General features: G+C 37.9%; 1 protein-coding gene and 1 pseudogene across 1 annotated transcript in view; one reads left to right on the plus strand and one right to left on the minus strand.

The window, feature by feature from the left end:
* Malrd1 (MAM and LDL receptor class A domain containing 1) overlaps window positions 1-26616 on the plus strand; it is a 463630-nt gene that overhangs the window by 19976 nt on the left and 417038 nt on the right. The window lies entirely within an intron of this gene.
* On the minus strand, window positions 18705-22100 carry LOC126507826 (protein PBDC1-like; annotated as a pseudogene).

Consider the following 26616-nt stretch of genomic DNA (forward strand, 5'->3'; position numbering starts at 1 on the left):
GGCGGTGGGGAAGAGACAGAAATCTTTAATAAATAAATAAATAAATTTAAAAAAAGAAAATAATTATTATTACTTTTAAATTTCTTTGACTATGGAAACAATGGTTGACTTTTATAAGAAAGTGATTTAGCAATTCTGATAGCTTTGAAAGAGCTGGGGGGATGACTTGGTATGTAAAATGCTTGCTGAGTTCAAATCTCCAGAAACTACATAAAAGCAAGACACTGTAGTAAATACCAATATTCCTAATTCTATAATTCTATTATACCAAAGTCAGAGGCAGGGATAGGGGAATCCTCAAAGGTTTATGGGACAGCTAAATAGGCTAATGTTATGGTGAACAAGAGTCCTTTCCCCAAGCAAGATGGAGGACAAGAACCCAAGGCTCTCCTCTATCTCCACACATGAGCTGTAGTACAAAAGTACCCATACACACACATACATGGTATGTATGTGTACACATACACACATACACACACACACACAGAGTTAATATATATATGTGGAGGGAGAGAGACAGAGACAGAGTCTGAAAACTATCTTTTGACATTTGGGTATCATTTTATTTGTATTTTAAATTCAGTATTTGTGAATTCGACATAAAATAGTCTCATTTTTATTTTGACAAGCTTTTGTAATTGCAGATTTATATTAAAGTAATAGTTTTAATTAACCTATAAAATGTATTTCTTCCTCTTTTCTTGTGATCAAACTACTGTTTTCACATAGTTTACATAAATGTTCTTTGGAAAGTAAAGATTTGGGGAGCTGGTGAGATGACTCAGTGAGTAAGGGTTTTTGCCTTTAAGCATAACTACCCAAATTCTACCCCTGGAGACGCATGGTAAAAGGAAAGAAGGAAGTCAAGCAAACTGTCCTCTTACCACCATACATGTGTACAGACACACAGAGTAAGTAAATAAATGAATAAAATAACAAAATGTTAAGGAAAGGAAACATGAAGATTTTTACATTTGTTTGTTTCATTCTAAAAAATTTCAAAATCTCTCTGTGACAAGCATACTTTGTCCCTAAGAGCAGCTGGCATTAATATTTCTTTGGATCTTTTTTCTCTTGTTAGTTCTGTCCTTTGTTTTGATTTTTCATATTAATTTTATTATTATTCTTTAGGAACATGTTTGTTTTCTAAGAAGAGACAGAAGTGGGTGGTTTCAGATGGGAGGACAGGTGGGAATGCTTCCAGAAGAACTGGGCAAGGGGGATACTATAATCAGAATATATTATACAAATAAATTGTTTTCAAAAAAAGAAAAATAGAAAATTATATGCTTAATTACAAAAGGATGCATAGTCTTCATCTGCATCATAGGTCTGTACAGGAGATGGACTTTGTTTCTCAATGGAAACATGGTCATAGAATTAGAATATTAGTAAACAGTGAGGTGTTATTTGTCTCCACTCATTCAATCTGCTGAAGGAAATGAAGCCATTGTCTTTAAAATCTTACAGGTACTGAGGAAGAAAGGCTAGGATTTAAATCTTCTGAATTCTTCCTCAGTTATTGTGACATTGTAGTATATTTCTTTCCTTATTACCCATATAATTAAGCAGTTACACATTAGAATATGAAACCAAAATAGAAAAGAATTATATATTAAAATGTAACATTGTAACACACTTTAAAATAATATTCCACCACACTGCAGGTTACAACAAATGTCATTACCAGGAGGAATTTTTGGTTTTAGCCAATGCATGCTTTAAGATACCTTTAGGCATGACTGGTGCTTACAACCTTGTTACACTCTATGTTAATGTTGTTATATGTTCTGTTTATTCTAGAATATTGCCACGAGATAATCATAATAACCTGTGGCCCTAGAACTTGACAACTAAGTACTGTCTTTGATCAGCTCAGTTGACATACCGAAAAGTCAACTTGACCACAATTTGTTGTTCGCCTTCAAAAAATTCTTACTGCTCTAAATAAATTCTTTATAGCTAATATGTTCAAAAAGGTTTGTTGCATTAGCTCAAAGTTATTCAATATTTCTCAGAACTCATAGTTTCCAGCATCCTTTTGAGATGAGACATTTCACTTTCTCCTGGTATTGAACCATCAGAATATTTCCATGAAAATTCAGTTTAGAGACCCTCCTCTCACGGGGGAGGGTCTAAGGGATTCACATATCAAAAAAAAAAAAGGCATTTGAGACATATTCAGTTGCAAAGGCTGTTGAATTAAATGAGAGAGAAAGGAAACTTTATCACAGCTATTTTGAAAAGTATCTCAAAATTTAACTTTTAAAAATGTTTCAACTCCTATACTCAGCATACTACCAACATTATGAAGGAACATTTCTAGCCGCAAATTCTTTATTGCATATACCACCTCTTACATGTCATTGTTTTTTTCACCTTAGTGGTAGTCCAGGCATATAATGAAAAGTAACTTTCTCGTATATTTACTATCTGATATTTTCAACTACTTTGTGGTTGGCTGACAAAATGTTACATAAAAATCATAGAACATGATATTTTAATTCATTTAACTTTAAAATTAACTGAGGGATAGAAGAATGGCTCAGCACTTGAAAGCACTCTTTTTCTCTTATAGATAATCAGCGTTTGAATTCTAGCATCCGTATCAATTGTCTCACCTATAATTCCACTTCTAGGAGGTCTGATGCCTTTTTTCTGGCTTTGACAGAATCCTGATATCCCACAGCTCACGGATAGAAAGGAAAGAAGAAGGAGATAAGGGAGGAAGAGAGGGAGAGAGAGACAAAATTTCGTGTGTGTGTGTGTGTGTGTAAACAAACTTTTTACCAGGAATTCAACCTATGTGTGCCCTAGCACCATCAGGTTTGAGAATCTTTGCTTCATGTAGTTTCCCATCTTGTCTATAGACAGAACATGCCTTCTTATATTGAACTGTGCTCTCTCTTCCCTTTGCCTTTCTCCTGAAGGAATGAATCCTTGGTGTGGATTCTGGTTTCAAGGCATTCAGTGAGAATTGTTACATAACCCAGTTTAATTCAATGTCTTGATTGTTTGACAATACAGAATCCAGAGATTTTTCCTGGCAGCTCATTTTCTTTCCAACTTCCCTTTTCCCCACTGGAGAGCATAATAGTGTACAAAGAAGACCAAGGATAAGGACATTTGAAAAAGAGGCAGAGACAGGTGGATCTCTGTGAGTTCGAAACCAGCCTGGTCTACAAGAGCTAGTTCCAGGACAGGCTCCAAAACCTCAGAGAAACCCTGTCTCGAAAAACAAAACAAAACAAAGATTTTTAAAGAGATGCCCCAAACTTTTTGCATTGTAATGTAACATTGCTGCCTATGAAGTTCACAGTGGAGAGCCACAGCTGCAGAAAAGGGACAAAATGTCTCATAATGTGTTAAATAAGTGCCTGATTTTGTGCTGGAGCACATCCATAGCTATCTCAGCTGCAGAGAATACTCTGATTAAGTTAGGAAGCCTCCTCTTGCATTCTAGAAACCTGCTTTAATAGTAATAACAAATCTTTTCAGCTAGATTTTACAGTGAAAGATGGGGTGATATTTAAAATAATTTATAATATTTTGATATTGCATTGTAGAATATGCCTATAAAAAACCACTGTTGCATCATTTTCAATACTCCTAGGTGAAAAATGTTTAAGTTATGTTGTAAATAAACAGGGCCATATTTAACAAATGTCAGCTTCATCCAACTTTCCCTGAAATTACATACAGAAGTGCTGACGACATAAATTTTATGTCACTTTGTCTAACATTGTTCTTGCAGTCGTGTGTATTTTGTGAGAATTTGCGTGCAGCGGTTTTAGATGGAGATTTCTGACATGAGCTCTCTGTGAACAGCACCCAAGGGTGTGTTGGTGTGCATCGCTCCCTCCATCTTGGGCCATCACCTTCAGTTTCTCAGAGGTTGTCCGACTTCAAACGTTATCACAGTCTTCTGTATCGTATCACAGAAAATACATACAAAGATAGGGAAGGAGGAGAGGAGGCAGCGGATCTGACCGTTCGCCAGACACAATGATACAGCATCTCATAGGAGGCAGTGGCAGGAAGAATATGAGTTTGAGGCCATTCTGGGCTAACTAGCAAGATTCTGTCTCAAAAATAGAAAAAAAATAATAAGCAAACCAAAAGAAATCAGTACAACAAAAACAGAGATAATAAAGGTCAGAAAACAAGTCCAACATCTCCAGTCTATTCTTTTCAATCTTCCTGAACTTGTTAGAACTCCTGTAACAGTAAATGTAACCTTTTAATTAAACTCTCTGCAATCGTTGTAGGGTACTGCTAATTCTTCATTGGAGATGATATGCAGGAAAATTTGATATTAATATGTACTCATGATAGTATCCAAATGTGTATATAATAAGAGGCAGGAAGGAGAGAAAGACTGCAGGTATCAGGAATTATTCTTTGAAAGTCTGCCAATTTATAGACAAAAACAAACAAAAACTGAAAGATAAATATTAAGAATGAACATGAATAAGCTAATTTTATGTTTTTAAAATCTTGCAGTTTGTGGATTACTTTGAACTTGAAGCTGTGTTAGTTTTCCTTTTTCCTCCCTTCCTTCCTCTGTTCCCTTCTCTGTCTCTCCTTTACTGTCCTTCCTTTCATACCCCTACCTTCCTCTGCTCCCTTTTCTTCCTTCACGTAGGCCAGCATTTCATTCTTTTCTACAGAGGAACCTTGGCAAATCCCTTTGCCCCATCTCTCACTGGATTTAGGAGAACAAAGTGAGTGATGCCTCTTGCATCCGTGGCGGTCCTGTATGATTTGGCAGATTCTGTCAGGCTGAGGCTGCAGAGCTGGCAGATAGCTGTGTCGAAATCTCCTCTGTGGGATTTAGTAGCTCTTTGGAGACTTGCATACACATGCTGCATTTGCCAGTATCTGCTCCACTCACCTCCACGTTGCAAGGACTGTTTAAATGATTTGAGAAAAGGTGGAAAGGTGTGTCAAATCATCATGACTGAATTATCTCATTGGAAATTCTACACGCCATCCCATATCTGATACAAATAATCCTGATCAGACCGACGTACTCTCTGGACACACAACCAAAACAGCAGCTCCTCTCTGATGTATTGTTCAGTCTGTGAATAACAGGATGAAATAAGTCCTGAATGGTTTGTCTCTACAGAGCCACATAATTTTCATCACATGAAATACATCAGATTTGCCTTTTCTCTGCATTTTTAGAGCATTATAACACACTGAACCAAACCCTCTTGCGGATACTGGTGACTCATGAATTTTGCTTTTATCTTCAGTGGAAATCGATGTGTCACATAGCGTTCACTCAGGAGAGAGTCTGGGGCTCTTTTGAAATTCTTTGTCAGATGATTGCTTTATCTTGATTTGTGCCTTCAGCCTTTTTCTCATTCAACAGAAACTATTGTGCTGCTATCTGTTAGAGCCCAGCGATCTATACCAATTTACACTTTGAGTCTGGCCTCCGTCTAGAACTGTTTATGGAACCTATTGGTTCACTTTAGAGGAAGGACATGATGCATTCTTATTTCTTAGAATGTCATATTGGAGATTTGGGTTTTAAGACAAACTTTTGCTAGTTTGGACGAACTACAGACCTTACAGGATCTGAGAAAGGAGAATTTGTTGCTCTTGGTATGAGCCCCTTATTAGTCATCCAAGTGCCACCCTGAATCTGTGTTTACAAACAACAAACACAGACTCAACAATTCAGCAGTGTGTGTGTGTGTGTGTGTGTATCTGGGTCTATTAATGGTCAAATGAGGCTGTCAAAGGAGAATGGGAGTTCATGGGAGAGGTTGAAGGGAGGTAGCTGAGAGGGGCTAAAGGGAGTAAAAGGAGGGGGTATAGTGTAATTTTATTTTATTTAATGTCGGTGTTTAAAGTAAACCCCTTGACATCCTGGTACTGACAACATGGTTCCTCTTACAGCTTGCCTGTACGATGCTTTAGAGACTGTTGTCTAAAACTATTTTGAAGCAATGTCATGCTTTTTTTTTTTTTTTTTTGAAATTTCTGCCTCCTACCTGCCTCCGTCTCCCATTTCCCTCCCCCTCCCCTGCTTCCCTCTCCCTCCAGCGGTCAGGGTTCCCTGCCTGTGGGAAGTCCAAGGTCCTCCCCCCCTCCATCCAGGTCTAGGAAGGTGAGCACCCAAACAGCCTAGGCTCCCACAAAGCCAGTACATGCAGTAGGATCAAAACCCAGTGCCATTGTCCTTAGCTTCTCAGTCAGCCCTCATTGTCTGCCATGTTCAGAGAGTTCGATTTTATCCCATGCTTTTTTAGACCCAGTCCAGCTGGCCTTGGTGAGTTCCCAATAGATCAGCCCCATTGTCTCAGTGTGTGGGTGCACCCCTCGTGGTCCTGACTTCCTTGCTCATGTTCTCCCTCCTTCTGCTCCTCATTTGGACCATGGAAACGCAGTCTGGTGCTCCAGTGTGGGTCTCTGTCTCTCTCTCTTCGATTTGAACTAAAACTGCATTATGAATGCTACAAGATGAGTTTTCTGGAAGGGAATATTTTTAAAGAGTATTTTTTCCGTTTCTAAACACATTCTATCTTTCTTTCTTATGTCATTATTTGTTTTGGAAACGTATTCTTTCATTATTACTATCTTGAAGTCTTGAACTTGAACTGGTAATGGATAGGCCTGTGTTGAAATTGCCTTGGAAATCTATCATCTATGCTATGATGTAAAACCTTCTACCAACAGGAGGAGGGACCCAATAATATGAGCAAATGGAATTCTGAAGTAGTTATGGTAATAGCTGACTATTTAGCTCTGAGTCATTTTCCATGAGTATTGAGAACAGAGCAGGAAATTGAGGGATATTTAAAATATGATGAAAAAAAATAGGGCCCAGCCTGCATAGCTCTAAATTTCTGCACTGCTATTTACTCTGAATATTTGATAGAATTTTTTCTCACAGTTTCTGAGCTAGTTTCTGTCTATTAAAATTTCATACTTATATAATCTAGCTTTAATAACCCCATTCAAACCTCATGTAAACTCAATCACCATCATGATATTGAGGTGGTACCATTCTGAGATGATTAGGTTGAGGGCTCCAAATTCATATAGGGATGGATATTCTAATAAAATGAGGGGATTAGTTATCTAGGGATGTCTACATGTAAAGACAGGTCTTTTTTTTTTTCTTTCACACATAGTGAGGTGGACATTTGTACTCTGGCTGCTGTACAGACTCCACACACTTAGCATATGTGCTTTCATGATGTGATGCCCTATCATGTTGACACAGAAAGAAGGCAATCAATTTTTTTTTTAGTTGAGAAGATGTGGTAGTTTGAATCGCTATGATTTCTATAGACTCATGTGTTTGAATGTTTAGTCATAGGGAGTAGCACTATTAGGAGGTGTGGCCTAGTTGGAGTGGGTGTGGCCTTTTGGAGGAAGTGTGTCACTGTGGAGGCAGGTTATGAGGTCTCCTATACTTAAGCTATGCCCAGTGTGGAAAACAGACTGGGCCATTGTATCCTCTACTGTTTTTCTCCCTAAGTTTCTCTTGTTGTTGTTCTTTCTGTGTTTGTTTGATTGATTTTTTTAACATATCGTTTGGTTCTTGTGTTTGTACCACAAGTGTTTAACTCCTCCTGTTGCCTGAGAATAAGATGTAGAACTCTCAGCTCCTTCTCTAGCACCATGTCTGCCTGCGTGCTGCCGGGCTTCATGCCATGACAATAATGGACTAAACTTCTGAAACTGTAAGCCAGCCCCGAATAAAGTTTTCCTTTATAAGAATTGCTGTGGTCGTGGTGTCTCTTCACAGCAATAGAAATCCTATCTAAGAAAGACGATCTATAGAGAGCTAACGAATGACTGCTGGGAGAGGGAGATCTGGTCTCTCTCAGTAATGATTCTTTTATTAGTTGTTCAATACACTGCGAATTATGAATCCATATTCAGGTTACTTGACCTGAAATATTATATCTTTCAGAACTGTGATATTCTGTTTGATCAATAGAAAAAAAAACAGATAACTATACTAACAGCTATAATTTAGAATATTTGAGATGTTCATTGAGTTAGATGTGTGAGACCCTGTCTCAAAAAATCTATAAACACTCTGTAAAACAGTTTGGTTGTTTATTTTAACATTAAACTAACAATTTCATCATGTGAAAGAAATTCCATTCTGTTCCAAAAGAAATAAAGGTTTACACCTGAGGATAAACAGATGATAATGTCCATTCAAATGGATAAACCCATTGTGAAAATCAGTAAGTGAAGTGGCGCTCAGCAAGAAACAGGAAGATAGAATTAAAACAATAGAAGTGTGGAACACTCTCAAAAACACTTACGCTCGGTGAAAGACATGGACATCAAAGACATCAGTATATGAGGCTACTAATATTATACTTCAAAACCATAAAAATGATTGGGAGCCTTGGTGGGTTGTGCAAAAAAAGATAAAATGCAAAGAGGTGAGAGCATCTTGTGATGAAGTTTCTGCATCTTTATTACAGCTATGTCTACATGATGCTATTCATCTCATACACTAAACTGTAATTCAACAGGGATAGACTTTTATCAACTATATATTATGCTTATGAACATAGAGTATATAAACATTGTGAATGAACATATTATACATGTGGTAGTTACTTTTAGACAGAAGAAATGTGCTTATTTACAGAGCTGGTAAAAAGATTAATGTGCTGGCTAGTTTTATAGCCAAGCTAGACACAAGCTAGAGACATTTGGGGAGAGAAAGTCTCAGTTGAGAAAATGCCCCCAACAAGATTGGTCTGTGGTCAAGCAGCTAGTGCATTTTCTTGATTGATGTATTGATCTACTGTTGCCTGTAAGTGGACGATGAAATAAATCCTTCCCTTCTCAAATTGCTTTTGATCAAGGTAGTTTTTATCACAGCAATATAAACTATAAGTAACTCAATGTTCCAGTGGATTTTAGTTAACACTCCCTTAGGATATTCTTGTAGTTCTCCGGGCTGCAGCCCTTAATTAAGTGACTTTACATGTGTAACAGTCACACTACAGTTTTAAATATCCAGCATATATACACAGTAATTTTTTTGTTAAAAGAATATGAAAGATTTGAAGCAGAACTGCTCAGGGAATGAGAGTGTGTGTATTTGAAAATTTTTAAGTGTTTGTAGTGAATCTGTTAACAATCCCTTGTTATGTTGTTGAATTTTGTTGTTTTTAAATAAAAATCAAGCATGGCTGTAGTAAGGGAATTGAAAGAATGCACTTTGCTGGAGTAAGATAGGATTTCCGTATTGACTTGAATATGGAACATCTTCCAGCACTTTCACAAGATACCAGGGAGGATTAAGCAAAGGAAAGAAAAAGTGTTCTAGTAAAGTTAGTTTTATGTAAGAGACACCATTATATATGCAAATTTATCATTAGTGTGTTGAGAAGTTAGTACCAAAATATGTATAAATGATAGGTCAAATTAACCTAAAATTTGCTTACATGACACATAGTTAATAACATACTGCTTCCTTGGGTTCTGTTTCAGAAATATAGCTTTGATATTAGCCATCACAGCTGCCTCCATGTATATCCAATCTGTCGGTACCCTTCTCATGGTTCTTCTGCATAATTTTTCTTTGGAAGTTGGCCTTATCCTCAGTTTTTTGTATTTCTCAACTGATTTGCAAATGATACTTTAAATTCATTCTCTGATTCAGTAGCCTTCCATATGAACCTTTCTTTTTTTCTCAATGACTATCACTGCCATTTTACAGTTTCTGTATAACAGAAAATCTAGTCAAACAATAAGATGTGTTCCCTTGTGGTCACCAATGTGTTCTATCGCCACACCTTATCTGAACTTCCCTACTCATCCTTCACATCTGTTTCTGATAGTTTTCTGATATGTACTTATTATTGTTAGTACCCACTGAGAGAAAGCTTGCACATTTTCCATCTCTAAAGATTCTTAACTACAGATGAATGCTAGAGCTTATGGTGCCCCTTTAGGGCATTCTATATCTGAAAAATGCAAGGAATAAAAGTGTGGGGTTCTTCTTCACATCAGGGCAACTCTGAAGGACCATCTAAGAGTTAGGACTAAGGACAATCATTCTGACTCCATCACAACTCAACTTCTCCAGTTCTACAATTCATTTTAGCCTCCATTGTTTTGATCCCTAGGTTTTTTATTTTATTTTATTTTGCTTTTGTTTTTGGGCATGTATCTTGGTTCTCATGCTTTCACAGCAAGTGTTTAACTGTGTGTATATTGTGTGTGCATGTTCACATCTGTGTATGTGTTTGTAGGTGTGTGTGCACATGTGTGGAAGACAGAAGTGAATATCATATGTCGTCTTTAATTACCCCACATTTTATATATATATATATATATATATATATATATATGTGTGTGTGTGTGTGTGTGTGTGTGTGTGTGTGTGTGTGTGTGTGTGGCTTCTCACTTGAATTTAGAGTTTGCTGATTAGGATTGTCTTAATTTACTAACTTTCTATGGTTAATCCTCGTTTATCCCTCCCAACTCTGGTCTTCTTATTTTCCCAGCCAATGTTTTACTGCTTGGCCATAGCCCTCTCAGAGCTTTCTTAGAAAATATCTTATACCCCAAATCTCCATATCTCCAGGGACTTTAGCTGGGGGAGAATTTTTCATGAAGTTCTGACCATAGTCCTGCTGGGTCACGGAAACTGAGATTAAATCAACAACTTTGCTCAACGTTTTTCCTTCAAACTCTTTTTTTTCTACCAGTTTTACTTGTGCAGATATGAAATAGAAAAATCATGACTAATGTTCACTTAATGTTTTTGACATGTCAGATGCTGAATATTGATATAGTCTTTCCATCACCCCATACCTCTGAGAAGATTCTGCTCTCTCATGGAAGAAGTAAACACTATCATGTAAAAATTAAAACTGCCCAGATCCTTTTTTTCCTTCACTCTTACAATTTCCTAAATATAGAAGAAAACCGCTTTCCAGAGCCAGTTTGTGCCCTCCTAAAACTTTTATGTAATAACACCTTATCTTGAACACCTAGCCATTTTTTATGTCCCATGAGTTTTTCCCTTATAGCCTCCAATGCTGTATATTAAGGAGAATCATTTTATTAAAAAATTTAAATCAAAATTAGTAATGTTTAAAATATTTTATAAAATATTAGGTGAAGCCGGGCGATGGTGGCACACACCTTTTAATCCCAGCACTCGGGAGGCAGAGGCAGGCGAATCTCTGTGAGTTCGAGACCAGCCTGGTCTACAGAGCGAGTTCCAGGACAGGCTCCAAAGCCACAGAGAAACCCTGTCTCGAAAAACCAAAAAAAAAAAAAAAATAGGTGATTTAGAAAAATTAGAAAGTAGAAATTAGTAAAAAACAAATATTCTTTCTACTGATTTCCAATATAGTAACTTTTTTAACTTCCGGTGTGTGTGAAAAGGAAAATTTGATTCTATAATCGCTATGAAGAATAGCATAATGTAGTTATTGTCATGAGAATAAGAATTATGAAGTCAGTTTCATCCAGTTTGAAGCATTAAACAATGATGAACCCATTTCTGACTCATTACATGCACATAGAATTTACATTTTAATTTGTTCTTTTTTTAGATGGTCATTAGGATTTGTTTCCTAAGACTTTTTTTAAAATTTTATTTACACTTAACTGTTATGATATGTGTTTCATATGTATTTTATTATTATACAGTTCTTCATTTGGGAAAGGAAGAATAGAGGGGATTGATAGCGATAGAAGGAGATAAGAGAGGAAATATGGAAGAGTACCTAGAATGTAGAGGTTGTTGAAGAACTAACTTAATTTTTTAAAAAATAGAAGAGATAAATATTACTTTTTCTTCTTAAAGTTTCATATATCAATACGATTTCTACCTTTTATAATCCTTGATGTTTATATACAATCACCGTAGACTCCACAAGATTGCTACTTTGGGGAGTCACAATGGAAGCAGCATTTTTCCACTGCTGCTGTTGACCTTGGAAAGCTTTTGTTGTCTTCCAGGTGATTCTGTGTAGTTAGCCCTGTGCAGGTAGACTCATAGAGCTGCCATCAGCAATGTGAGTGGAATTTTTGAATACTTTTTAAAACTTTCTTTCTATTTATTCTTTTTGTCTTTCACATCATGCTTGTCCATCCCATCCATTTCCTTGTCCCTTCATATCTGCCCTCTGCCCTTGTAACTTCCACCAATAAAATAAAATCTAATATAATAAAGTTTAAGAAGAAAAAGAAAAAGATGGAGAAAAGGAAAAGTTGATCTCATCATAGAAGCTGTAGCGAGACACATTGAGTCACGCAGTAAACCCTTTTATCATTTATCTTCACTTGCAAGTGTTCATTTCAAAGAGTCATTATCTGGTTCGAGGCCTCTGGTTTTTGTTACATATGGATGCTGAATCCTCACTGAAACTCCTCTTGGTTATATCCTGTTGTTGCCCTGTGTCCTGGAGACCCTGCAGCTCTGAGTCAGCAGGAATAGTCCATTCATGTGCACCTGCACATCACAGATGTGATAGGTCACTATAACCCTGGTTCTGGGCATGGGCAAGTGCAGGGTTGATCAGCCTGCCAGTTCTCACTTGCCTTCACCACCAGGGTGACATCTTCTGCATTTCCCAGGTTAGTTTACTCCTTGACTCCTTGCAGCAATGAGCAAGAGGCTGGGCTGGCCCTCCTGTCTTCAGGTCCTCAGGGTTGATTCTCCCACACCTATACCTTCAGGTCCTGCTCTATTGTGTGGCCTAGATATGGCGTAGGGGCCACTCTCCTGAGTTCTGTAGCTGATGAAGAGCAGAGATAGTCCTCCAGATCTTATGACCTCAAAGCCAGCTCTTTCTCCTACCTAAGGCATGGATGGGGGGGGTGCTCTATAGTGCTGCCCACAGGAGGCACAGATTCTGTTCTCCCAATTGGTGCAGCAGCAGGGGTAGATCTTTCATTCTTAAGACCTTAGGGTTAGCTCTTCCACCTTCCTCAGGTATTGATAGGTGAGGGGCATCTCTCTCCTGACCATGCCTCCATATAGCAGAGGAGGGGGAGGGATCATGATTACATTCCTGGGCTGTCTCACCTGTGCCCTCATCAGCAGGGTCAGCTCTTCTAGGCTGCCCGGACAAGGCACAGGGCTCCACTTTTTTTTTTTTTTTTTTTTTTTATGTGATTGCTCTGTCTGCATGTACAACTTTATGCCAGAAGAGGGCATCAGATCCCACTATAGGTGGTTGTGAACCACCCTGTGGTTGCTGGGGTTTGAACTCAGGACCTCTGGAAGAGCAACCAGTGCTCTTAACTGCTGAGTTGTAGCTCCAGCTTTTAATCAATTGTGAGCATTAAGATTTACCCAAGTTTGTTTAAAATGTCTGTACAAGTGGACAGCGGCTACTCTCCAGTCTTTTGCCTCTTTGTTTTCAGAATATTATGATTATTAGATGAGGGTATAATGGAAATCATGAGTTATTATTCCTAATCATCGAGTTCTAGAATTATGTAATACAAATAGACTTCTGTTGGTGCTACAGAAAGCTGGGAAATGGGGGTAGTTCTCCAGAAAGGTTGGAACCAGCTGTTTTTAAATGGGTCAGTAGAACATACTGGAAAAGCCATAATATGAGGATGAAGGAGAAGCAGAATATGAACTTGAGGGTTTAAAAGTTAAGGCCCAATTTTACCTCTGGTTCTTTGTGAAATAATGCAAGTGAGTGTTTTACACTTCAAATTAACTGAACAAACCCACTAATAAACATTATGGGCTTTCCTTTTCTTATGTAAATGTGTGTGGTGAACTACTGCTTCTATCGGCAAGAATCGCCTCATTCTGTCCTTTGAGAACCGTTAGGTGGTGTTTGGTGTTAGCTCATTGCACCATACTGTTGACATACATACACTACTGCTCTTTCTTGCCCATTGACTTCTTCCTCAAATTGCTTATCTTTTCTCTCATTCTTACATAATTTTATGTAAATTAATTTTTGAGGATTTAGTGAGAAGTTAAACTTTGGTTTATTGTTTTTCACACACAGTGGGGTTCCAGGCACTTAAAAAGAAATAGTGATTGGTGCTTGCACTTTCTAGAGAGAAAATTAACATGGTGGCATGTTACTCAAAACCAAGCTAAACTTGTATACTTGGCTGTATATTTAGATACTGGGGTGGCTTTGGAAGTTAGTTGTTTCTGAGATTCTCTGCTAAATCAAGTGTGGACTAATCATTTCATGTTTAATTTCTTTAACACACCTCAGTCTTGGGTTTCATCTAAAACCAAGTACAGGACATTCTGAGCCTATAGATTAAACCAAATACTCATACAAAATATCTGGGAAGTTATCCTTATTGAACAGATAAATTGTTTCTTGTCATTATTGTCAAAATGATGCCATATAAAAGCCATGCACATTAATGTTATATGCAAGACTATAAATCATCTAGAGATGGTTTAATGTATACAGCAGAATATATGCATGTAAGACTATGTATGCCACATTGTACTAGAGACTTGCACAGTTTTGTATCTTATGGAAGGGCAGGGCTTTAGAACCAATCTATCATGTATACCAAAGGACAGTTGAGGGGTCAATATCTGTTCAGATGATGTCACTAAAAGACAGGGAATGTGAGAAGTGACAACATCTTCTGCAGCCAATTGAGCAGACCTGAGTCTCTGGAACACTAGATGACTCATAATGGAGCCCAGCTAACTGGAGACCTTCTAATTTGGCTCCAAAGCCCAGGATGTTGCATGCTTCCTGCTCTTTGTTTGCACAAACACTGCCTGGACACACTCTCGCCCATACATGCACACATAACATGGGTTTTGTAGGCCTAGGAAACACAATGCTAATGGATTTCCGCCTCAGTTTATGTTTTGGTATATAAGGCTGTTTGAAGAATAAACGCAGAGGACCTTTCAGGATGTGAACGCATGAGAGATCATTGAAAATCTCCCTCCCGGAAAAGCCATGTGAGTTGTGTCTTTAATCCCTCCCCTTTGGTCCGGAGGAATAATTTAGGGTCTGGGCTGGCACAGGACCCTGACAGGGTCTTTGTCATTTGGACTCATTGGACAGTAACTTGATATGACCTTAGTTGATTGGATAATGTATGTTTATATAACAGTGAACATATACATTAAACCAGATCTGAACCTTGATGCTGTTCTCTGGAGTCTGCTTTTGAGAAAGTCCTCCATGACTCGGTCTCCCTCTCCACTCCCTCCTCGAGCCTATAGCGAGAGGGAGCAAAAACCCTCCAGAGATTTGTGCAGTTGTTCCTGGCAGTTGAGTGTGCTGTGTCTCTGTACCTCTGGCGGGCGGGGGGAGGAGGCGGTGTACAGTGATCTGGGAACGGCAGCCAGGGAAGAAGTGCTAGGAATGGTACCTGCACTTATTTACACAAGATTTCTCTCAATGAACTTGTACATCATACTAGAATAACTTTGAATTTTTAGGGATGAGAAGTAGCTTGAAACACATGTTATATTTTTTTCCAGATTGTTCCAATTTTGTTTCATCGTGAAACATAATACTGGAGCCTCAGGTTTCTTAATTATTGAGAGTTCAGGGTGAGATGAAGCATATGTCCATCTATAGAATAGGAATATGGGGTCTAGAAGAAACAATAGTTAGAGGCTTAGGGGAATAGAAGCTGATGGAAACTCACCAAATTAAAAAAAATTAATTTGATGCTTACAGCAGGTCATTACACACTACTATGAGAGTCTAGAACAATGGCAAGCAAAGTTTCCTTTGAAGCAATGAAATTAATAACAAATGCGTGTTTAATGCATTTTTCCATATAGCAAGGTTGAATCATTGCAAAAGTGGTTTAAGAGGCATTAGTAAAAAATAAAAAATAAAGAAAGGCATTCCTATCCTCTCTCACATCAGTTAATGTCAGAGCTAATCCACATGTCAGAGCCTCTGGGAGAGCAAACACAAATGTGTGCACAGCTGTCGTAGCTGCCAGGCAGAGAACCCTGGGCCTCCTTACCTGCTTTGCCCTTTCAGTCAAAGGATCTGCATATGTCTCACAGATCAGACATTTTCCTAATTTATACACTGCTCAGAGTCTTCAACACTATTGTCTCAATTGCTATGCATTCCATATTTGGAATTCCAATGGAGTGCCTTACCACTTGGTAAAAAAAAAAAAAAAGACTTTGGTAATTCTTATGATAAAATGTTTGGGAACTAGTAGATTAACTGATGTCTAAATTGAGTGTCACAGTCAGCGTGGGAATCCTCTTTTCATATACACAGGAAGGGTTAGAATGTGACAGCTCACTCAGTCCTATCACTTAAATAGCATTAGGAAGTCTACATTCTGCCTTTAAATAGCTCTGCAAAGATGTCAACTTAAATGCACTGAATGAGAACCAGCTAAATTACAACAAATCCTAATGTATTACGATCTTAATCAAAGCTTTTTTTTTTTTAGTCAGATTTTATCTGGGTCTCGTTCTATATAAAGAAGAGAACTCAGTGGGCTTTTCCCTTCTGCTGGAGAGACAACTGTCCACACCAGCTTGCAGCTGCCAGTGCCAAAAACACTCCACACTTCCTTCCTTGCAATATCTTACTAGAAATCACATTGTGATCCAAATTTCTTTTTTTTCAATAGCTACAATTTGATAAGTATGTGAATAACATTTATAATTGCTTCTCATTTAAGAGATGTAAGCTTATACTTTTTAATATCAGTTTATAGAGGGATATCTGGGCCCTGGAACATCAAGAATAGCATACCCGGGAGCAGTCGCTTCAAAAGCCAAATGAGATGAGCGCTGGATTCCCAGATGTAATTTATTCTGCAGTTTCTTACCTAGTGCTGTAAAAACTGATTTTAGGGACTGCCTGAGGCTGATTGCCCCTCACCTCACGGGTGGAGTTAAAAGAGAAACAGGCTTATCTTGTATTTGGTGAGGCCGGAGAGACTGTGACTTGTATAGGTGACTCAGTAGAATCAGAGCAAAGGACTATGCCGCTTTGCTTCAGGAACTGTGGGAGGTCTAGATCAAGATGACTTTGCTGTTTTGATTTATAAAATATTCATTTGTCAGAATATTTGAAGTTTGTGTTTGCACGTGTGCACACACACTCACACACAGGCTTGAGTTTAGAGAAAGCTCTAGTGAGCAATTTCATTGGTCACTTGGTCAATGGGAAGTTGTGACTTTGACCTATAACCAATTCATCAAGTTTGCCACCTTTTCTGTCTACTCTATTACTTTTAAAATATACTATAGATTTATACCAACTCAGCAGTTCTGTTATACAAATGGGATTTATCAGATAATATACCACCATGTTTGGTGAAATTTTATGAAAGAGTTTAGGTCAAATATTGAGCAATTATAATGAAAATTTAACTTGCACAAGCAGTTTAGATGCTTTCAGTTTCCAGCCTCAAGATTCAGAAAGTTCTTTCTAAAATGACATAGAGAACAAAGATTTTCTTTTTCATCATAAGCCAAAAACTTCCATATGAGAAAACTTCTACAGAGGAGGATAGATATACTGGATGCTATACCTTTTTAAAACTTATTTTTTTGAGAATTTCTTATATAAGTAATGTATTTATATCATGTACATACCTTCTTTTGCTTCTAATTCCTCCATATTCCACCCTAGAGTCCCTCTCAAACTTTTGACCTCCTCCAAAATTTTTATTGTTACATATATTTTATACTTATATTTTATACATTATTGTGTACATGTACATGTGTTTAGGGCTGACCATGCAAGACTCTATAAACTCTCTGGGCCCATGTATCTACAGAACTGAGTCTCTCTCTCTCAGCCTGGCTGCAACATCTTACAATTTCATTAAATACAAAGACTTAAATAAAATAAAGCAAAAAGCTGTATGGAATTTTGTTGTTGTTTGTTTTTCTCGAGACAGGGTTTCTACGTGTAACAGCCCTGGCTATCCTGGAACTCACTCTGTAGACCAGGCTAGCCTTGAATTGACAGAGATTTGCTTGTCTCTGACTCTGGAGTGCTGGGATTAAAGTCGTGCGCCACCACCACCCAGCTAGTACATGGGATTTTTAAGGCTCTATTGCCTCTTCATTGAGGGTGGTGGCTCACATCCACATCCCAGCATATGGACGGCTGAGGCAGTAGGCCTTCTGGGAGTTGTAACCTAGCCAGGACTACATAATAAGTCCTAAAACAACATGGGCTACAGGGTGAGACCTTACCTCAAAAAACCGAAACAAAGCCAAACCAAATGAAAGGCAATGATAATAATACCTATTGCCTTTAATACTCTAGCAGAGGTAACAAGGTCAGCTAACTTCAAGGGCTGAGAAGAGCCATAGGCAGGTGAGTGTTTTTTAAGCATGTTCCTGTCCTAAGCTGTGGTGCAGTGTAAATAAAACAGGATAAAAACGTTAACAATTTTACTAGTAATATTATCATAATATTATATGAATATATAAAGCAATAATGCGTGAATTTTATTGCAAATACTTTCCTCTGTATAAAATTTTTAGTACATTTTACTATTGTACATGGTGAGTGTCACACCTGCATGTATGTTCATGCAGTACTCCTGTAGTCCAGAAGAGGGTGCTGGATACCATGGAACTGGGGTTCCAGAGCTGCCAGTTTGTGCTGGGAACTCAGATGTTCTACAAGAGTAATCAGGTCTTTTCCAAAATCAGTCATAAATAATACAAACCAAAAGGAATATATTTACAAAATGTCTTACTTCAACAAGTTAAAGTCAAGAAATAGGGTATGAATCAACAATTAACTAAGAGACTCTGCTAATTGTGGTTAGGCTATTATGCCCAGAGCAGCTTCTCTTATTTGCTAGAAAAATGTCCTTCTGAGTCCTCCATATGCACAAGGGGTCTGTGCAAGGAGCACCTGATACTTGTGGGTTCAGCTGAGTCACATGTTTCTTGGCTTTCTTTTCCTCCTCCCTGATTAGTTTTTTGTTTTGTTTTGTTTTAATTTTCTGTGTTGACTCCTTCCTCTTTTTCTCATCCACTATCAGCTCCTTTCTCATCTTCCTCTTCTTCATTGTTAATTCCTTTCTCTCCTTCTTTGTCCTGAACACTGCCGGAAACTGCTTTGTTATAGCCTTCCCGGTTCCGAGCAATTTCAATTGCAAAAAATTGAATCCTGGGTGCAAAGATGGTGTTCTCTTCAGTATAGCCCTGAGAACAATCGAGTCGCAACAAAGTACCATAGTTGTAGTCTTCCACAATACCTTCAAATTTTAAGCAGAATGGCCTCCATTTCTCTTTAGCTGATTCTGATTTGAGTTCTTCTGGGTCCAATACATCTACTCTGAGCTTCTCAAAATTTTCACGGAACTCAGAGTAGATTTGGTCATCTACTTTGGTGAGTTTCAGGAACTGTGGGTCAACTGATGAAATCAGTTTGTAATATCTCAATATAAAACTGTCTATTTTTTTAAGTTTTCTCACTGTTCTCAGTAATAAAATTTCTGCTTAATGTGTTAGCTCCTACTTGGAATCGGTATTAGAAGTTCATATGTAAAAATTGACTCTTAGCCAGGCCTAGTGGCTCATACCTGTAATTCCAACGCTTGGGAAACCAAGGAAAGAGAATTGCGTGATTTTTAAGCCAGCCTAAGTTATAGAGTGAGACTCTGTCTCAAAAAATAAATTGTTTAAAAAAGAAAAAAAAGAGTAATCAGGTCTTAATCACTGGGCCATCTCTCTAACCCTGTTTTTCTTGTAGATTTCTAAAACTAAAATTATCCCTTCCCTCTTGTAATTTAAAGAAAGAATTTGAGTTTCTAAAGGATCTCCAAAGTTTGTGCATAACCCCTCACGGCATCCATATAACTTCTGCTGGTGTCTGTTTTATATTTTAATCTGTGTTAAGTAAAAATATGTGTTAATTCAGGGATTTTAATGACTTAATTTCTCCCCACAAGCCATGTTATGTTAAAATTAATGACCAAATAACGATAAAATATCACTCTGGGGATCAATGGCTTAGTTGGCAATAAAGTTTTTATAGTTAAATATATAGTAAATGGACGAGAAGGTTAAAATCAATTTTTTTACTTTAAGGAAATAAAACTCTTGAGTGACAGAACATGATGATGGATTCTTCAAATACACGTTTCAAATGTCATGCCAGAACATTTTTTACAACCACAGTGTCATTAAAAGCCTTAGTTTCAAAGGCAACTGTTGTTTTAATTAGAATGGTATTTTAAAACTCAAACTGCAAATGAGTTTATAGCAGAACACCTAGCATTCAGGGCACTCCCTCTGTGGGAATCTGAGGGACAAGAGCAGTTATAAAATCCCTAAGTAATGAAGTGTGACAACGACCGGTGTGGTGTCCATAACGCTGCAGGGCTAGTGGGAGAAACGTCATGTTTTCATGGTAGAAATCAATCATTTTCTCAACACAAGGGACTGTCTGGAGTACAGACACATGCCTGTTACTCCAGAACTCAGGAGGCTGAGCCAGGAGGATTAGGAGTCAGAGGACATTCTGGATGAGGGAGTAAGTTCCAGGCTAGTTTAGGTCATCTAGGGAGAGCCTGTCTCAACATCTCCTTCACAAAAACAAAAACAAGGGTATTTTTTTGGTTTTGTTTTATATATTATTCATATATTATATATAAAGCAAAACCAAATGATACAGAGCCACTCTTTAAATATTGAAATGGTTTGTACTGTTGAAGATCTTCCCTGTTTAGTCATTAGTCATACTGGTAGAAGCCACTGAAAGAAAAACAAAAGAGCAGAAATTTGGTTGAAAGGACTAGGTTTGTTTTTTTGTTTGTTTGTTTGTTTTAAACAGCCAAGAGTTGTTTTGGAGTATATCAGGCATCATATCACTGGGACCTAGAGGTGAGTTATTTGCATTTTCTAGATCCCTTTCAAATACACTGTGAGTATTTCAGAATCTACAAATTCCTTCTGCCCCATCCAGAGCTAAAGAAATATCTATCAGTTCTCATGGCATATGTACTCTCAGAAGACACAGAAGCAGATCTACAATGTCAAGAAGAGGTGATGGATAAGTTACTTTTTCCTTGCTCAGGAAAGGCAGGTTTATTCTGGCTCAGTGTTAGGGGCCAAGCTATCATGGAGGAAACATAGTGATGCCAGGAATGTGAGATTTGCCGTACTATCTGCAGTCAGGAAGCAGTGTGGGAGAACACTGGTGCTCAAGATGCTTTCTCCCTTGGTTCAGTCCTAGGTCTCAGGTCAATGGAATGGTGATGCTCACATTCGGAATCACTTCCCTGTTCTACAAATCTTGCCTAAAAGCACCTTCACTTATATATCCAATGCCGTGTTTCTGTACTGATTATAAATCCTTCAGATTTATAATCTGAAGATTACTATCAGTCCATATGGCAAAATGCACCTCAAAAGAACAAAAAGAAAATGATAGATTTTTTTAATACACAATGTTCTATATATAAAATTATTAATTTGTTTTAACATATCCTAATGTTTATCTAACAAATGAAACCATTATTCTTAAGAGAATGTGATAATTGAGAAATAGCCAAAGAGGAAGGAAAGGATCTGGAAACTCATTCCCAAGTGGATTTAGGAATGGAGAGAGAAGAAAACACTTGGAAAAATTACATAGAAACAGGTATAAATTAAATTGCAATCTAACAAGAAGGCTGTGTAGGAAGAAGAGGGAGATACCTGAGAGTTGTAGAAGCAAAGGCAAGTTTGTCGAAATTAGATGACAGTGTGGTGGGGTAGGAAGAATTAGCACTGTGTTTGGTCTTGGCATGCTATGTAAATAAAACCTGTTTGGGATATATCAGCCACAGTACCTGCCATGTAAATGTAGGGAATCGGCCTCATCACCATAATGATGTAAATTGTTTTAGTTGGAAATAATCTTTCCCAAATAAATAAACATTTACCGTGATTTGGGTATGCTCTTCAAATGCTGGATAGGTGGAGTTTTGTGTGGAGACCCCTGACTTCACAAATAATAACATGCAGTCTTATTATTAATTAATAACACTTGGCTGATAGCTTAGGCTTGTAACTCACTAGTTCTTTCAACTTAAATTAATTCATATATTCTACCTATGTTCTACCACGTGGCAGTACCTTTTTTCCAGCATGGCATGTTCATCTCCTGCTTCCCCGGCATCCGGCTGCTGACTCCACCATCTTTATCACCATGATCTCTTTTTGGCCACAAGTCCTGCCTAACCTCTTGCTTCCTAGCTGTTGAACCATATAGCTTGTTATTGAACCAATGAGCGAAACATCTTCACAGTGTCCAGAAAGATGGTTCCACAGCAATGCAGTATGGCCCTCAGTGCCTGTCTGAGAGCTTCTCTGACCTGGGATGCCCATCTGTAATGCTGTGAATATGTTTTACTACTATTGGTTAATAAAGAAGCTTCTTTGGTCTATGGCAGGACAGAATATATCAAGGTAGAAAATCCAAGTAGAGATAAAGAAGGAAAGAATGCAGAGTCAGGGAGACGCCAGCTAGCCACCAAGGAAACAAGACATGTAGAAAACAAGGTAACACCAAAGCCATATTGCAATACAGAGAGGAATAGAAATGGGTTAATTTAAGATATATGAGCCAGCTAGTAATATGTCTGAGCCATTGGCCAAACAGTGTTGTAATTAATACAGTTTCTGTGTGTTTATTCGGTCCTTGGCATCTGGGAAACAAAAGCACAGTCTCAATTTATATTTGTTTTCAATCAGAGAAGAGGATAACATCTAAATGCAGAAATGCACACAGAATTCAAAACTCTAAGCAGTATGGAGGAGAAACCCAGCTTCAGTTCAAGTAGCCCAACAGGCTTTTCCGAGTAAAGTCTATGCAACAATTCTCAGTGGATTTATTAATTCACAATAACTAATGCTGTGAATGTCATGGGGCATTGCCAGTGCCAAGACAAATACAGGAGTACTGGCTAATCTTGGATGTCAACTGGACACTTGGCAAGTGAGAACTACTGAAGAATCGCCTCCCTCAGATTGATCTATGAGCATGTTTGTGGGGGTTTTCATGAATGCTGTTTGATGTGGGAGAGCCTAGCTTACTGTGGGCATTGCCCCCTCCAAAGCTGGGTGTGTGGTGTACAAAAAGCTCACTTAGCATAATTCAGGGGAGCAAGCCAGTAAGTTGTGGTCCTGCATTTTGCTGCCACTAGTTTCCTGTCTTCAGTACCTACCTGACTTTCCTCAATGGCGAACTGTGACCTAGAGATCCCGATGAATAAAAAAGCAACAACACAAAAATAATAAAAAACAAAACAACAACTAAACAAGTTGATTATTGGAAGGGTATAGATTTGTCTACCAGTTCTTTTTATCCCTGTACTGTAAGTCTGGGTTAGTTTAATTGCTAAGTAGAAAAGTTTATTAATTATCTTCATATTACTGTGATGAAACACCATGACCAATATAACTTATAGAAGGAAGGGTTTATTTGGGGTGTATGGTTCCAGAGGGTGAAAAGTCTATCAGCACCATGGTGGAACAGCATATCAGCGGGCTTCCACGGCGATGGGAGCATCAAGGCAGCCACGGAGACTGGGGCAGGAAGCTGAGAGCTCACAACCTATTAAATATAAGCAGAAAGCATACTGGTAATGGCAAGAGCCTTTTCAGTCTCAACGCCTATCCCCAATGATATTCAGCCTCCAGCAGGGTCATACACATCAAAACCTACACAAACAGCCTTTAAAACTGGGGACCAAGTATTCAGCCATTGGATCTATGGGGACATTTTTATTTTAGCCATCACAAAGGGTAGTCAGATGCCCGCTACACAAGGAGATATAAAGTACTTAGGTATTTGGGTATATAAGAAATCATTTTGTATTATAATAATAAACTAGAGTTCAACTCACTTTTCTTTAAATTAATCTTTAATGGTATAGAAAATTGACTGCGTTGACTGAAAAAATTATTTGAAGATAAGACAGGAAAGGAAATTTAAGGGAGGGAGCTAATGCTGGGGGTGGGAGAGAGACAGAAGAATAACCAGAGTGCATTCAATACATATATGAGGCTGTCAAAGAAAAATTTAATCAATAAAAATAAATGGTTATTAAAGGAGAATTGTACTCTGGCATGTGTATGAAAATCGTTTAAACAAGAGTACATTATATTCTGTTAAGATTGTAGGCCTCATTATGTAATTCTTAATAATAAAACCACAACTTTCTGAACTTTTCAGTCAATAGCTTTAAACCTCGTTTTCATTTCTTTTCCTGTTATCGACCGGGCTTTTTTCAATTAAATGCTTCATTGTAACCAGCAGTCAAATCTGCTTTGTATAAATTCTTATGACTTGGAGAAACAGAACATTATTTGTCTTCATTCAAATAACGGATGGGATATGAGAAAGCTTCCACAAAACTGGTCCCCAGAGGATACTTTAAAATAGCATGCGGGTCTGCAGAGTCTCAGGAGCAAATTCGTTTCAAATTGATCAACGTTTATCCCTTTCAAAATCCACTTAGGAAGTTTCAGAAAGGCACTGTAATGTAAGGGAAGTGAAAGAATAAAAAGTAGAGTCAAACCGCGTACAGTTTTTTGCCCTTTGAGTACATTTAATGTGACAGAAGAAGCTAAAATAAACTCTGGCTTTTTGAGCCCTTTAAAATCACCAGAAGTAACCGCATTTCTTATGACTTAGAAGGAAGATTGTGTGTCTCTGTGTGTGCACACGTCACTTAATATTTAGAACATGTTTTGTATATAAAGTGTTATGTCTATGTTTTATATGACGTTGCCTCTTCTACCAAGCTCCAAGCTCTTCAGTATGTTTTTCCTTGCACTCAACACAGCAGAGACACTGATGGGGAGAGAGAGGTCTTGTTGCTGAAGAGAAACACTGTAAGATGTAGCTGTGTGCAGTCCCTGGGATCCTGACAAAAGAGAATCCTTTGGTTCTAAATAAGAGAAGCATATTAGTCAGGATTAGTCAGGATTATTCAGGGTTCTCTAGCGTCATTGAATTTACAGAATGAATTAATCTATTAATCTCTCTCTCTCTCTGTGTGTGTGTGTGTGTTTGTCTCTCTCTCTGTGTGTGTCTGTCTGTCTCTCTCCTCTCTCTCTCTCTCTGTGTCTGTCTGTCTGTCTCTGTCTCTGTCTCTCTATCTCTCTGTCTCTCTCTCTGTGTATCCTAGAAAAGGAGGGCACACCTGTGATCCAGATATTGAGGCAACAAGACAACGTGCCTTTAATGTGGGGATTTATTGCAATGATTTACCAGCTACGGTCCAACAATGGCTAGTTGTAAATAGAAATCTCAAGAATCTAGTAGCTTCTCAGTCCTGCAAGGCTGGGTGTCCCAGTTGGAAGGGATGTGCTGACAAGGTGAGGGCAGGCAGGTAAGAACAAACCCTTCCTTCTTCATTGTCTTTCTATAAGCTTCCAGCAAAAGGTGTTGCCAAGATTTAAGGTGTGCCTTCTAGCCCAGGTCTGGATCAAAGACGTGTTATCTTCTTTCCTCAAGATCTGAATCACAGGTTGCGCTCCACTTCTGGCTTACAGTTCATTCCAGGAATAATGCTGACAACCAAGAATAGCCATCACAGCAAGGGAGGCTTCATTGACTTAAATATTCTGATTGTAGATATAGTAAGAAAGCATAAAAGGCACCTCACGAATGGTCTTGCTCTACCAATGTTTTCATCCCTTACATAGAAAAGCAAATCCCCCTCTCAGTGCTTTCCCTCCTTCTTTCCTTCCACACCGGGCAGTTATTCCTGCAACAAGAGTCTCTTGATGTCAAGCTTCTCCTAAGGTATGACTCAGTCTTTGTGTACACTTTTCTCTCATCATGTTACCATGTGGGAATGGGAAAATGGTGGAAGGCACTTCTCTGACTATAGCTTTTTACTACACAATCTGCTTTTCTTTCTTTTTTTTTTTAAACATTTGTATAAGTCATGTGACAGACTGGCTTGTTGCCTGAGAAGTAGGGGAAAATCTCAGACACTTTGGTTTCTGACTTAACAAAATAAAGAAATTTATAAACTTAGGTGCTTTTGTGAGCAGACAAAATACATGAATGATGGACGGGTATCAAGCATAAGATAATCAGTAGCATGCAACATAGAAGAGTAGAGCCTGTGATTACCACAGTGCAGTGTCTTCTTGAGAAATATCCTTCTTTAAAACAGTGGCCACCTATTTGACTTGGGAAAAACTTTTAAGTTAAACCAAACCTTGATGATCTAGGTATAGCCCAAGAATCACTATTTAGTCTTTTGTGTATTACATATAAGATATTCAAAGGCATGGTTAGATTTTGTTTTTCATTTTGGTTACCATAGAAACACTATAATACCAATGGGGACACATAATTCTTTTCCTAGGTCAAACACCTATAAAATACCATATTCTACATAGCTCAAATTTACCTAAAAAGAAATTCATTCTGAATACTAAAGAGTAACAAAGTATTTACCATTTTTCTAACACATTTAAGGACTCAGACAGGTTATGTAGAAATCATATCTTTCTTTGAAAAAAATCTTATTTTACTTGGTTTACTTATCTGTTTAAGTTTACTTAATTCTTTGGTATCACAATTATATTTTTATTATCCATCTCTGTACCTAGTTCCTTAAACAGTTTAGATGTACTTTTGTAGTCCATACTTTAATAATTTTTTCATATCA

Source organism: Alexandromys fortis, unplaced genomic scaffold, assembly GCF_014885135.2.
Source record: "Alexandromys fortis isolate MF-2015 unplaced genomic scaffold, M_Fortis_MF-2015_v1.1 scaffold_54, whole genome shotgun sequence".
Taxonomy (NCBI): Eukaryota; Metazoa; Chordata; class Mammalia; order Rodentia; family Cricetidae; genus Alexandromys; species Alexandromys fortis.